A 14,273-nucleotide genomic window follows, 5' to 3' on the forward strand; every position below is an offset into this window, starting at 1 on the left:
GCATTGCTTATTGAAATCTCGAGGTCATCTATGTTATGAATTCGTGTTGTGGATGTAAAGTTTCTTTTGGTATGCCACTAAAGTAATTTCTGAGGGAATAAATAAATACTGGTTTTGGAACAGTATGTTCCAGAGAAAGAGATTTGGAACCCTTGGAGTTGCTTAGGGGGCTAATTGAGTGAATTTGATTTAAGACCCTCAGAAAATGCATCAATAATGACACACAGTCAAACTCAGGAACCAAACGAATTTTACGTAAGATTATTGTGAACTGCCAAAATTAATCAGGGCAAAGGCTGTCCAGTATTCTGTATTTATCTTTGTTATTGGCTATTTCTTCATAGAAAAGAAAAATAAATTTTTTCTTTGTGTCTGGTTTTCAGGGGTCAGTGCTGAGGGTACCACAGAAAAAGAAAATAAGAAGGAAAAGAATAAGCCAATAACTGCTTGCAGGCAGACTAACAAGCTTTCTCCATGGTCAGTAGGACTTATGATTTCCTAGTTAATCTGTTGGCCATTGCAGGAAGATAGAAGATGTTTTGATATTTGAAGAAATAGACAGCGTCTATTAAAACCATGGTCTAAGGCCATCTTTGTGTTGACAAAATGATTGTTAGATGATTCTCAGGAATTTTTTAATTCCTGTTGTAAACAATTAATGTGTCCATGTATAGCTAAGACAGAGATATTTCAAGATAGGCTTTATTCAAAACCTCCTGATGAGTATTTTGTGTAGCTTTGTCCCCTTATTTATATACAGAGAATAAGCTATTGCAGACCCCGACCACAAAATTTTGACACTCCACATCCAGCTGCTGCAGTCTGTAGTTCAGGATCTCAAGGTCATCTCTTGTTGTTATTGCTTGGGTTTTTTTCCGAACCTTTTTTTGTTATTTATTTAGAGAATATAGCTGAACATAATAAAGAATCATTAAATACTATAGTTTAATTATGTGCAGAACTAGAACTATTATGTGACTGAGTTTTTGCAAGTGCAAAGAAAATCTTTTTGTCACCAAAATGAGAATTCTCAGGCTTCACTGGGTTGCTTTTCATAGTGTCAATCAAATCCAGAGACCTCTGTAATCGTTTCATGGTGTCTCTGAGTGTCTAGTTGGGTCCTACGCGTGTTGAAGCCCTGGGAAGAATATTTTCCATCCAAAGTAGAAGAATATGCATTCTTCTTTCAAAAATCAGTGCTAGTTTTGTTTTAATTTCCACTTCCACCCTCTTCTCTGCCACCTACCAGTTTCGAGTGACAGATTCAAAGGAATATCCATAGGAATTTAGAGCGTAGAAATTAAATTCAAAGTCCCTTTGATACCTTCGACTTCTTAATTTTGAATCTTAATTCCAATCCCAGCAGAAAAACTGATCATTCTATTTTTCCAAAATCTCTGTACCTGTTTACAGTTCATCCTTTGTTTCTTTTGACTTTTTCTTCCTGAACATATTTTGTTCTGGTTGTATACACGGATGACAAAGTGAAGGTAAGACAACAGTGTCTGATTTAATTTTAATGATTTTTGTTTTAATAATCCTAGCTGAACCCAGTGACAATAAAACCATGAGTATGCAGAAGCAGTTAGAGGGAATCAGAGTACATGCTTTGGTTAGCATATGCTGAAGCTTACACCATTGTTTCTGCTGTCTGAATATACATAAAAGTCATATCCCAAATTCTATTAAAATTCTTGAACTCATTTCACTTTATCAGCATGAACATTAGGATAGCCCTTTTTTTTGCCTTACAGCAAAAATACTAATTGACTTAAAGCCAATTAAAATGTACAGCAGAGATCTTTTCTTATAAGTGAAAACATACAGTAACATCGCAGTGGCCAACTCCTGCCTTCCTGCTCCAGGTAAAAGACTTATCAACTTCAGCACTGCTTTTCCTGAATAAAGGTTAAGCAAAGTTTGCCAAAAGCACTGCCAAGTAAACTGTGTACAATTTTTGTTTTCTCCTATATAGTATAGTTTGGGCATAGCTTTCTCCAACATGCCTTTTAAAAAAAAGTTCTAAGAAGAAAGACATAGCTCTCAATCTCTATTAAAAATAAAAGACTAAATAAATAATTTGTCAGGAACACCTTGCACTGAAAATTCTCAAATTAAAAACTTCACATATAAGTCAGTCTTTATACAGCAAAGGAATCTTTACAGGAGGGAGTTCCTATTTATCTTCTGCATGCAGAGATGTTTGTCTGCATACACCTGCTTGAGAAGCCTGCACAAGAAGACCACGAACAAGTGAACAAATTGGAGATGCCTCATGCAATACATGCTGGTGCTTTTTGTTGTAAAACTGAAGGAAATCTGAGTTATTGCAATCTTAGAATGTAATGCAAGACAAATGAGAACCAGACCACAAACAATGAAGCCGAGTGCATCATTATAGGTTGAGTAATGTGAATGACTTACATAAACTATGGCTGAAACTCAGGATTTAGCAAAAGACCATCACCCTTAATTGCATCAAAGACAATTAAAAGCTCGTTAGTCTGCAAGCTGTCCATCAGGAAAAAGAACCTCATGAATCTAAGTCATAAATATTTAAGGAAGGCAATGTTTCATTTTGATTTAACTATTTTCCTTTATCTTACCTTTCTTCCTGTGTTAGGAATTGCCTTTCATTTATCCACTCTCTTGCCCAAAATGAGGAAATAACTGCACGTTTGTCTTCACCTAGTCTCCATTTCCAGCAAGATTTTTCAGCCCAAGATCTTTAATGAAATCCTCTGTCTCTCTGAAGACCTTTCTTGTTTTACTAGCAACGTTCTTTCATGAGCTCAGTGTTAGATTCCTCCTTTGCTGATACAGTAGTTCCACGTAACAATAATCCAGGTGATTGTAACAGTGTCTTGAGAAAAAAAAATGTGTTATTGGTAGCTGTAAGGTCCATAGGACTTGTTATAAGTTTGCTTCTACTTTTCATTTAAAAAAAAGATAAAAAACACTTATCTAGTGGCTCCTGTTAACGCTAGCTAGCATCACCATTAGGCTTTGCTGTCTGCACTGGATGAAATCATTCACTAATAAGCACTATTCATAGGTTTTATGCCCACATGATGAAATAAACCACAGATTATCAAAGGCTTTAAGAGTTTTAAAAGGCTCTAGATGAGACTGTGAAGAGAGAAGGCATCAAACTGAGAACAAAACTTCAATCCTGAAAGACAATGTTGTAACATCTCCAGTGTATTGTCACACAGCCACATCAAGAAACTCTCACTTCTCCTTAAGTTGTCTCAAAGACCATGGAAATTCTCTGGTGGCTGGAGGTAGGAGACAATGAAGTCCTACTAGAACAAATGCATCAGGGATTTCTCAAATGTACATTTGAAGTGGTTGACCATGGGATTTAAATTTGTGGAGGCAGACTATCCCATAAGACATTAAGTGTGGTAAACACTCCTGTGAGAGTCAGCTTATGGGTTATAAAGATTTTCTAGAGATAATACTAAAAATGAGAAAAGTCCACTGATTTATTAGCTCTTGATGCTCCTAACAGCAACGACAACAAATGGCAGAAGATGATTTACAGGGGTTTAAGTACATTTGAAACAACTAGTGTCCAACCAAAGAAAAGAGAGACACTCTTTATTTTTTTTAAGAAAGAGCTACACTAAATTAAGTCTGACAATTGTGTGGTGAAAACATTCCTTGGATTTCATAATCATAGGACAAATCATCATCAGAATTAATGTAGAGGGGAGCTTCTTTGCTGCCTTAATGGATAATAAGCAGAACAGAACAAACAGTCTCTAATCAGTAGCCAGTTCAAATTTTTACAGCTCAGATTTTCCAATTACCATTTAAAATACCTTAAGAAGCAACAAATCTAATCTCAATTCTGAATTTTCTTCCCTAACAGAGTTTCTCGTAACAGGGACTACAGCAGCTGAGTGTGAGAAAAGAGACGAATTTGTTGCCATCTGCAGAAGAGATGTTCGGTGAAAGTGACTCGTTACAGCAGATAGTTTTCCCCACGGTCCCTGACACCTGCTTTAATGTAGAATAACTACTTGATTTCAAGTATGCAAAGAGTGTTCAGAGCTTACTTATCAATGTAAAAGAGAAACCCTTACGTACTTCAAGGAGGCCCAAGTTCAGCTGGAACAAAAGCTGGAGGCTTAAAAATATTTTACTTTAATTGACAGACTGACAATGAGCTTAGAAGTTAGAAAGGTGTATGGACCATGATTGCTGCTGAGATATTTGTGAAGCCATTTTACCTGGTGGTAGGAGCGCTTCTCCACATTAAATCATCAGGTGGGTGTAAGTACTAACTTGGCTGAAGAAAAGCAGAATGAACAATTTGTGCTACTTGCAAGTAGCTCTTGCCTGGGCATTTGTTCTCCTTCTGTGGCTGGTTTATAACATCTGGTACAGTATGTTCTCCTTGGGTTCCCACAGAGAGAAGATTTTATACCATTGATTCATCTCACCAAGTTCCAGGCATAACACAAAACTGAAATATTAGAAACTAGAAAACTAAGCCTACCAATTTTTTTAAATTGAGGTAACAAAGCATTTAATTTTCTACAATCCTTGAACTACTTAGGGAGGTAGATTTCCTTTTAAATCTGACAAAAATGATATTTGAGTTTAAATTAAAATTCAACAAAGATTTAATGATTTCTATTCTGATTTAATTAATTTTCCAAAAAATTCAGACTTATACATTTTTCAGATTTTAATTGCCAGTCACTGTCCCAGAAATGGGTAACACTGAACTGGTTTTGCATTTAAACTGTAAATGCAGTACTGGAAATGAATAAATATAGCACCTTTGTTATCCAATGTCATGCATTTGTGTGGATATTTGATATCTGGATATTTGAAAACTTGAATTGAACTGCACTTCTGGTCTCTTCAAGTATTCCTTGGCAGTGGGGTGCTGCAAAGAACTAATGAGAATCAAATCACCTATCGGGATATTTATGTATCCTGAATAAACACTAAGGGTTTCTGAATTAGCTACAGTGAAAAAGTAAGGTTTGGTTGTACTGTCTTAGAGTTGACAATCATATGTATCGGGATATTTTTTTTTCCCCAGAGTTTTGTTCTGTTTTAGTTTGATTTTCTTTTTTTTTTTGTTAATTTTGGATTACAGCGTAACTTGTTCTAAACATTGTGTGTGTGTTGTTTTGGCATATCAGGCCTTTACAATCCAATCCCTGGGAATATAGATAGGTTGTATATCAGGCACGGGGACAGAATCTTGCTCTCAAATCAGGCAAAACACAGAGCCAGAATGCATGCTGAACTTGTGTTTTTGTGCTAGTTGTGGAAAACCAGAGTATTTGGCATAAAACCTATAGGTAAAAAGTTAACTAAGCAATAGTTTTGGAATGCACCTGAAGTACTGCGTGATTTTATAAGGCAATAACACTTTGTGACTCAAGGCTGTAGGATCTTTGATCTAGAACCAGCAGCTTTCAAATTGAATTTCATTGTATCATTCAACAGCGATCAAAACTGTACCTTCAAATGCCCATTGCTGTGTAAATATGATGTATTTGTAGACGTACAAGTGTATTTTGGAAGTACACTTCTAACTTAAAGGATTCATAGACATTTCCTATGTTAATACCAACTCTATGAATTCAACATTAACATCAAAATTTAGTCACAGCTACACAGACATTGTCAATGACAGTGAAAGGAATTTGGGATTATGTTTTTTAACACTTACCACCACTTATTGTTCAAAATATTTGCCACTCAACAAATTCCACTAAGCGTCCCAAAATGAGAATTAAATTTATTCCAAAACCACTTACTGACTCTGAAGGAGGAAATTAGGAACTGGGACTATATTTTATTGCCAAGCCAAAATACCTCATAATTCAGTGATTAGGGACACCCACAACCCCCCCCTCCCCTAAATAACTCACATAGTCAAGTTCAAATTTGCTCATACAAAGTAAGACATAAATCAAAATATTGCATATTTTGGAAAGAGCTTTAATGCCTAGAGAACTGAGTGTAGATCCTGCCTCAGCAACTTTTTGAGTCTAAATGTTTATTTTATCTCAGTTTTAGAATTCTGCGAGGTGGATTATTCTGTTACCATGAAATGAGACATGAAACTCAATGAATTTTTTAGTCTATTTGAATTGTGATCCTTTTCATTCTTATTCCTCCATTCTGGTTGTGCATTTGGTCTGGTATTTGGCATCAAATCTTTTACTAGAAATGGAGGAAAAATATGTTTTTAGATTTGGACCTGTTACATAGAATTTTATTTTATTTTAATTTAATTTAATTTCTATGTTGTGTCATAGCAGTTCTACCCCTCTGTTTTTATTTCCTTTTCATTTATGTGGCCAGAGGGCTTCCTATGGTTTTCATTAATGTCCTATCAAGTAGCTTGTAGGCTTGTAATATTTCTTGCCTTATCCCTATAATTTCTGTATTTTGAGCCTATTTTAGCCAGTCCTTTATCCCCTACTCTTCCCAATAAGAAGATATCCTTTTTCAGCTGCATCTCAACACCTCTGTTAAAGTTTTTTTTTTTCCTAACTATCTGTAACGCAAAAAATACTCACATTTAAAAAGCATTTGAGATCCCCCACACAGTTCCTTATCCTTTTATTTCATTTGGCTTCATTAACTCTCTTCCAGAGTTTTTTAGTTCACCTATCTGAAATTGAGAGCTTGCATTCCAGATCTGCTTTTGTTTGTCCTTCCATTTGAAGTAAAGCCACTCGTAATCCCTTGTTCTTTCTTCATAGCCCCGTTTTACGGTGGCTTTTACTATTTGTACAAACAAAGTCTAAAAGACCCTCAATTTTCATGGTCTCAGTTGATTGCCAGCTGACAGCTACCCCATTCAGAGATAACTAGCCTTATTATTCATAGATTGGATAAACAGTGCTGTAGTCTCCCATAATGGTGTAAATTTGCAGCAGTATTTGTCTCAAATAAAATTACCTAGATCTCTGTTTATAACCAAATCGAATCTGAAGTATTCATAAAGGTTTTCAACACTAATTCTAATAATTGTGCACTACGGTTCTTTATCAGAAACTGATTTTTTTTTTTACTTGATTAGATTTTTTTTTTATTCTAGTTCTTATTCACAGTGTCTTTCATCACTGGTGTTGACACCTTCATCCTTACTTATGTCTGTTCCTTTAAATCCGAGACCTATCCTTCAGTTACAGTAGCTGTTTGTTACTTCTACTGTTTCTGGTTTCACACTCTGGACTAGCAGATCTTTATCCATTTTTCTCCCAGGTTCCTTGCATTCATGTAATAAAGATTTCAGTTGTGTTTTATGAATTATGCCTAATATTTCCTGAGAGCAAGTGTCTCGAACACATTTGTTGTACACATGCTTGGCTTCCAGTTTCATTTTAACAAAAATAGGTCTTTGCCCCTTTGTCGAAATACCCAACAGAACATAAGCTTATATTTTTTGCTCAGCAAGCGTAGAACGAAAGCAAATAATGCTCTAGGAATATCGTCAGGCCTGTGACAATGACTGCAGTAGGAATAAAAATCAAGGGTTACTTAATACTTTTTATTGAAATAACACGGGATTTTTAGTGCTAATTAAAATTGAAGAGGGATTGAGAAACAGTCAAGTTTTTGTTCAAAGTCACAAAAAATCCCTCAAAATTCTTATCTCCAAAATGATTTTTATTTTTTTTTTTACAAAATTAAATATAAATACTGGTCTGTATTTTCTGTTCTAGTGCCCTACAGCAGAATGAGGTAGCCTGGAAATGTTAGCTTAGTGGCAGCAGACGAGGCCGGGAAGCTCTGCCATAAAAGGGCTGAATGTGAGACCTTGACTGAGACTCACAGTGCTGGATGTTTTTATTTCCTGTCTCTTTCCATATCCTGTCCAAAACAATCTGCAAAGTCAGAATTGACTGTTCTTATCTGAAGAACCATGATTTTAAAAAAATGAACATAAAATTTTCTACTTAAAAAAAAAAAAAAAATTCTGTAAGAAAATTCCAAAACAGTCTTAATAAATATGCCCTTAAAAAATGTCCCTCTTCTACGGGAAATAGTAAATCAGCATTACATTTGACAGCAGTTCAAACTCATCGCTTTGGGCCACTCCTTGGGAAACAAGGAGTATTTAACTTGCATCAGCCTAAGGTTTTAATTCTAAGGGCATAAAGCATTTCCTCTTCCTGGAACATCTCTTTCTGAGCCATTAACTTCCAAGGGCGATTGCCTGCTGCTAGTGAAAATTCAGGTTGCCTAGCTCATCTAATAAATATTTAACTAATTCTCACAGTGCAATTAGACTTTATTTAACCCAATAATTTTGAAGGAGCTATATCTGTAATATAGACCCACAGAAAAAAGAAAAGACTGAATGTTCAGCAGGGTTTTCAATGCAGGAAAGGTTAATTATAATTCTATTGCTGGGATAACTTATATAAAAGTCTGGCTCCAAACCATGGTACAGTGCTCAAAAGCAACAGTGCTACAACCTGAATCAGCATTATCTAGCCTTGCAAGAAATTATTAGATAGCTCACAAAGTGGTTGTGAAATCCTGACTGTTGCAATACCAGGCTGAACGATTTAAAGGCCACGTAAATGGTTTATTAGCTGCAATTTCATCATTAAGATCGTATCAATAATTACAAAATTCATTTTAATGAATGCAATTACAATAGTTTAAAATGTTACCATATTTACCTAAATACCATTGTACCATCCACTCCTTAATTGCCAAAGTGTGATGAAAAACAATTCACAGAATATTTTCAATATTTTCAAAAAAGCTAGGCAGACTTTTTGATAGAGTAGGTGGAAAAACACCTCTGTTCCTAATTAGAATGAATATGATTATCATATTTTATCTTATGTGTATATTTAACAAATGCTATTTTAATATATTTAATAACACGTAATGACAATTTTATAATTTATACTATGTTTTTTAAAAATGCATATAACATATTTATTAACATAAATCAGTAAGATATCTATAAACATGAGAGTATTTTTTGAATTGCGTTTTGAAATATAACATTATGGAACTATGCCATTAAAAAAGATTAATTTTTCATAATTCTGTTAATATGCAGTTCTTGTAGGCACATAGGGAAAGGACAAAAAAATGTATCAAACAACAAAACAGATATAAAAGATTTGCCTACAATATTAAATATTCATTTTGGCTTCCTCAAAACCATCTCATGGAAAACCTAATATTGGTCGAGATCGCCACTGCTTGCAGTCAGCAAGTAAGAGCAGCCTTGCTATGCAAATCATCATACTGCCACTTGCATCGACTCGAGATTTTCTTTGCGATCAGGCAGATAGTTTCAGCTGTACTGATCACACCAAACATGTGGATCACAGATTTGGCAAGACAGTTTAGAAAAGAAGGTCTGCAGCTGCTCACCTAATGCTTGCTTATGGAAGAAATAGGTAGAGTGGCTCCTCTTCAGCAGGGTGACCATTTCAGTCGATGACTGGCAATGGTCTGTAACTCAGAAAGAAAGATGAAGAGATGGCATTGATGTCTTTTTTTCCCGCTTATTGAGGGGGATGGGGTGCACTGAAGCCTTCCCTGAGGAACAGCTTGTGTCGCAAGCACAATTCGCCCACCATGAGCTGCATTCAGCCCTTGAGGAGCAGTAGCTCATAAATTACAGGAAACAGCCTTTCCAGAAATGAATGTGTGTTCATGCAACAACATTTAGAATTACTTTGTTAAAATCTACTCTGTAAAAGCTAAATGATATCCTTCCTATTTATTACTTGTCCTGCTTCAGCTCTTAGGGACTCCTGTTCTAAATTCGTGTTATTCATCTACTAAGGCCTTCCAACACAGCAATATTTTGTCTTTTAAGCCAAGCATAATATGAGAATATGGACGGAAACTCCCCACTTCATGCATAAAACGCTTGGACAAGTAGTGATTATTTTGCTGACAGATACTCTATGTCACTGGCCAGGAATGGTGAACCTTGTGGTGAATCTGGTATCGGTTTGGGCAGTTTTATTTGCCTTCACAGTCATTACAGGTTAGGATACTGTACTAAGCAAGAGTTAAAAAGGACTAATTAGTTTCTTGAGAAGCATTCCTCCATATTTAGTTAGATTCAGATTCAGAGCTTTGGCATGAACGATAGAAAAAGCAAGTACAGAAAAATTCAGGTTAATGACCAGTTTCTCTTGGGTAATCATCCAGTGATTACAAGATATACCAGGTTTAGTAACAGGCTGTAATTCTGGAAATAAGATACTTTACTACAAGCTTTCTTAAATCAGTTTTTCCTGTTTACTAAGGTTCTTGTCTTCAGATAAGTGAAATAATTGTACTTGAGACAATTGCTTATGATGAGCCAACTCTGTTGAAATAAAGAGCTTTTGAAATTTCCTCTTGCTTCTCTAGGGATTTCTGCTGTAAAAATGAGTTATGATATGACTCTAAGAAAGCTTGGTATATGAAGAGCTTTAAAGGCAAACTTTTTTCTTTTTGTTAAAGTAATAATTTGAGAAGGAACTCTGGCAGAGAAGTTATATTATCAATGTTCACAGTATGGCCAAGATATCCAATTGCATTTCTTTATGTTAAACATTTTTCTCAGTGATGAAAGCTATGTTTCTTTGGGATGCAAACTTTAAACCACTCTAATTCTTCGTTTTCACAGGTTCATTACTTAAAATGTGATGAAACGTCCCCTGTTAGCATCTCAGCCTAAGGAAACCTAGAGGAGATTTATCATTTTTCCATTCAGATATAAAAAGGAGGGGATAAATTCTCCTATTGAAATAGAGGACTTTTAGTGGAGTTACCAACCCTTGCTAGATAAACTAAAATACTATTATATAAACCTGTTTGAGTAACTGATCACAGCTCCTTTGTGATTACAGGAATGGAAAGTTTCCACCTCATCTCACCCTGCCTGACACTTCTTGGCGTCTCTGAATTTTCAGGGCTGCTGAAACCAAGTGGCTGAAATAAAGTTGAGACATTATCTTGAATGTCATGAACATCGAAGACAGGTAAAAGTTGACAATGAAAAACAGTACTGCTCCTAGCCACAGTGAAGGGCTGTTAATAATACATTTTTTTCCTAATCGTAAATTGTATCTAGGACAGAGTCAGTAAGGATTTGCTGGACTGACTATGGAAAAAGGGCTTTGTGGTATTTTAAACCCAGCCTGTTCCCCTGACTCCTGAAATTCAGAGCCTTACTCTAAGGCTCTGGCTAGAACAATTAAACACTTTCCCTCTTCTCATTTTGTCCATAGCCACATATTCCTTCTTCCAGCCTTTGTGCTAAATCTTACATATATGGACCAACTCCAGCAGTAAGCCTCTACCCATAGTAGAAATTAATTTACTGCAGGAAGCATGATTTTACTTTCCTGACTTAACATTGTCATGTTTGGTATTACAGTTATGCTCTAATATTTGTGTCCTTTCTGGAGCCCACCAAAAACTGGTTATAGAATCATAGAATCATAGAATAGTTAGGGTTGGATGGGACCTTAAGGAACATCTAGTTCCAATCCCCCTGCCATGGGCAGGGACACCTCCCACCGGCTCAGGCTGCCCAAGGCCCATCCAACCCGGCCTTGAACACCTCCAGGGACGGGGCAGCCACAGCTTCCCTGGGAAACCTGGGCCAGTGTCTCACCACTCTCATGGTGAAGAAATTCTTACTAATGTCCAGTCTAAATCTGCCCCTTTCCTGTTCCGCCCAGTCCTATCCCCACAAGCCTTTGTGAACAGCCCCTCTGCAGCTTTCCTGTAGCCCCTTCAGGTACTGGAATGTCGCTATAAGATCTCCTCTGAGCCTTCTCTCCTCCAGGCTGAACAACCCCAACTCTCAGCCTGTCCTGGTAGGGAAGGTGCTCCAGCCCTCCAATCATCTTTGTAGCCTCCTCTGGACCCCTCCCAACAGCTCCATATTCTTCTTATGTAGAGATTCCAGAACTGGACACTATACTCCAGGTGGAATCTCACAAGAGAGGACTAGAGGGGCAGAATCCCCTCCCTCGCCCTGCTGGCCACTCTTCTTTTGACACGGTTGGCCTTCTGGGCTGTAAGCGCACATTACCAGCTCATGTCGAGCTTCTCATGGACCAGCACCCCCAAGTCCTTCTCTGCAGGGCTGGTCTCAAGCACATCATCCCCCCTCCTGTATTGAAAATGGGGATTGCCCCGACCCAGGTGCAGGACCTTGCACTTGGCCTTGTTGAACCTCATGAGGTTCTCACAGCCCCACTTCTCCAGTCTGTCCAGGTCCTTCTGGATGACATCCCGTCCTTCTGGTGTGGCAACTACACCACTCAGCTTGGTGTCATCTGCAAACTTGCCGAGGATGCACTCAATGTAGCTGTCAATGTCACTGATAAAGATATCAAACAGCACCGGTCCCAGTACGGTCCCCTGAGGGGCACCACTTGTCACGGATTCCAACTGCACTTTGAGCCATTGACCTCTACTCTTTGAATACGACTATCCAACCAGTTTCTTATCCAGAGTACTGTTCACCCATCAAATCCATAGCTGTCCAATTTAGAGAGAAGGATGTTGTGGGGGACTGTGTCAAGGGCTTTACAGAAGTCCAGATAGATGACACCTGTTGGTTTGCCCATGTCCACTGCTGAGGTTACCCCATCATAGAAAGCCACCAAGTTGGTCAGACAGGACTTGCCCCTGGTGAAGCTGTGCTGGCTGTCTCTAATCACCTCCCTGTCCTCCATATGCTTTAGCAGAGCTTCTAGGAGGATCTGTTCCATGATCTTCCCATGCACAGAAGTGAGGCTGACAGGTCGGTGGTTCTCAGTGTAGTCTTTTCTACCCTTTTTAAAAATGGGCACAACACTACCCTTCTTCCATTAGCATTGACAGCTTCTCTGCAAGACCCTATTTCTCTAATGCTTTCCTTTTTATATCATTATTTTTATTCCTGGAGTAGATGCAAAAATCCACTGATGGAAAACCGAATGTGAAACACAGTCCTTAAGACCCCAGTGTCTCTGAAAAAAAAAAAAAAGAGAGACACTTCTTTATTAACAAATGTTTAAACTTTTTATTATATAAAATGGTCTAACAAGGACATACTTTTCAAAAACAAAAGAGCAGAGTTTTGGATTCTCACCAATTTTTACTGGAGACTAATGCAGAATATGTTTCCAAAACACTGGCACTAGGGAGCTCTGAAGCAATTGTATATTTAAAATACTCCCTTTCCTTCTGCCTTCCACTTGCTGCTTCGCTGAACAAGCCGGTTTTAACTTATCAAGACTTTTCAGAAAACATTATGAAGAATGCAATCTCATTAGGATTGTACAGAAAGCCATGATAAGTAGGTGTTAATCGTTCCCAATCAGTTTTGGAAGGGGAATAAAACACAGATTCTTCCTACATGTTTGGACTGAATAGACTTAACCCATTGGGGGAACAAGGTGAATCAGGCCGTGCTGAGTACCTAGACAATGCTTCCTTCCACAGCTGACCAGCTGAAAGAATGGACTCGGGCATGTCTGTTTTATGCTGATTATTCCCTCTGCTGTAGTAACACTGCGGAGAGCAATGTAAGTAAATACTTAAAATAATAGGTAAAGACCTTATGAAAATAGAATTTGTAGTGCAGCGAAAAACCTGGCAAACAAGATTGGGTAGCAATAGGTCTGCTGAGTGCCTTTTGTAGTGATTCCCTTCCTGACAGAGAAAACAGAGCTGACAGAGCTGGACAAACTTCAGATCACCACCCCAGGCAAGATGCGTATCCTTCCGAGAGGTCTCTGTTCTATTCTCTTGCAAGCTGCTGCTGGAGGGTCCAGGAGATATCTTCTGTTACTCTCCATACATATGCTTACTAACATATAATCTGAAATTGTTTGATGTAGTTGTAGTCTGTTGCTCATTTTGGCTACCAGAAATGTTTTTTTCCTTCCCCATCACATTTTACGTGAACCTGACATTACCGTACACCAACGTACTCATTGTTCTTTAGTTGTGGCTAAAACTATTATTTACTGTCAGCAAGTGAAACCTACAATGCAGTTTAGAGGTTACTTGAATATTGCCCAGTAGCTAAATGATTGGTTTGAAATGGATTGTAGTTTTTTTCTCGTATGGAGAGGGGAAGAAGCAGTAAATTTTAGGGAGTTCAGGCAGCTGCCCCATGTGCAACTGTGGAGAATCATCTGTGCTTCCTGGTGCAGTCTCACCTCTGGACCCCTCAGCCCCATTTTCTGGGCAACTCCTTGCAAGGCACTTGCCCAAGGGCTAAGCCCTAGCAGGTTTGAGAACAAATAATTTCC

The 14,273-nt window shown here is 37.7% G+C and overlaps 1 protein-coding gene across 1 annotated transcript in view; it reads right to left on the reverse strand.

Moving 5' to 3' along the window:
- The window catches only part of FGF10 (fibroblast growth factor 10), a 113,292-nt gene extending 103,801 nt beyond the window's left edge, over positions 1-9,491 (reverse strand). The window contains exons 1-2 of the mRNA XM_054055355.1: positions 9,388-9,491; positions 2,607-2,863 (exon numbers count right to left, since the gene is read on the reverse strand). The gene's annotated coding sequence lies outside the window, so the exon portion shown is untranslated. The remainder of the gene's footprint in view (positions 1-2,606; positions 2,864-9,387) is intronic.
- Positions 9,492-14,273: the final 4,782 nt, after the last annotated feature.

The sequence above is a fragment of the Cuculus canorus genome, chromosome Z, assembly GCF_017976375.1.
Source record: "Cuculus canorus isolate bCucCan1 chromosome Z, bCucCan1.pri, whole genome shotgun sequence".
Classification (NCBI taxonomy): Eukaryota; Metazoa; Chordata; class Aves; order Cuculiformes; family Cuculidae; genus Cuculus; species Cuculus canorus.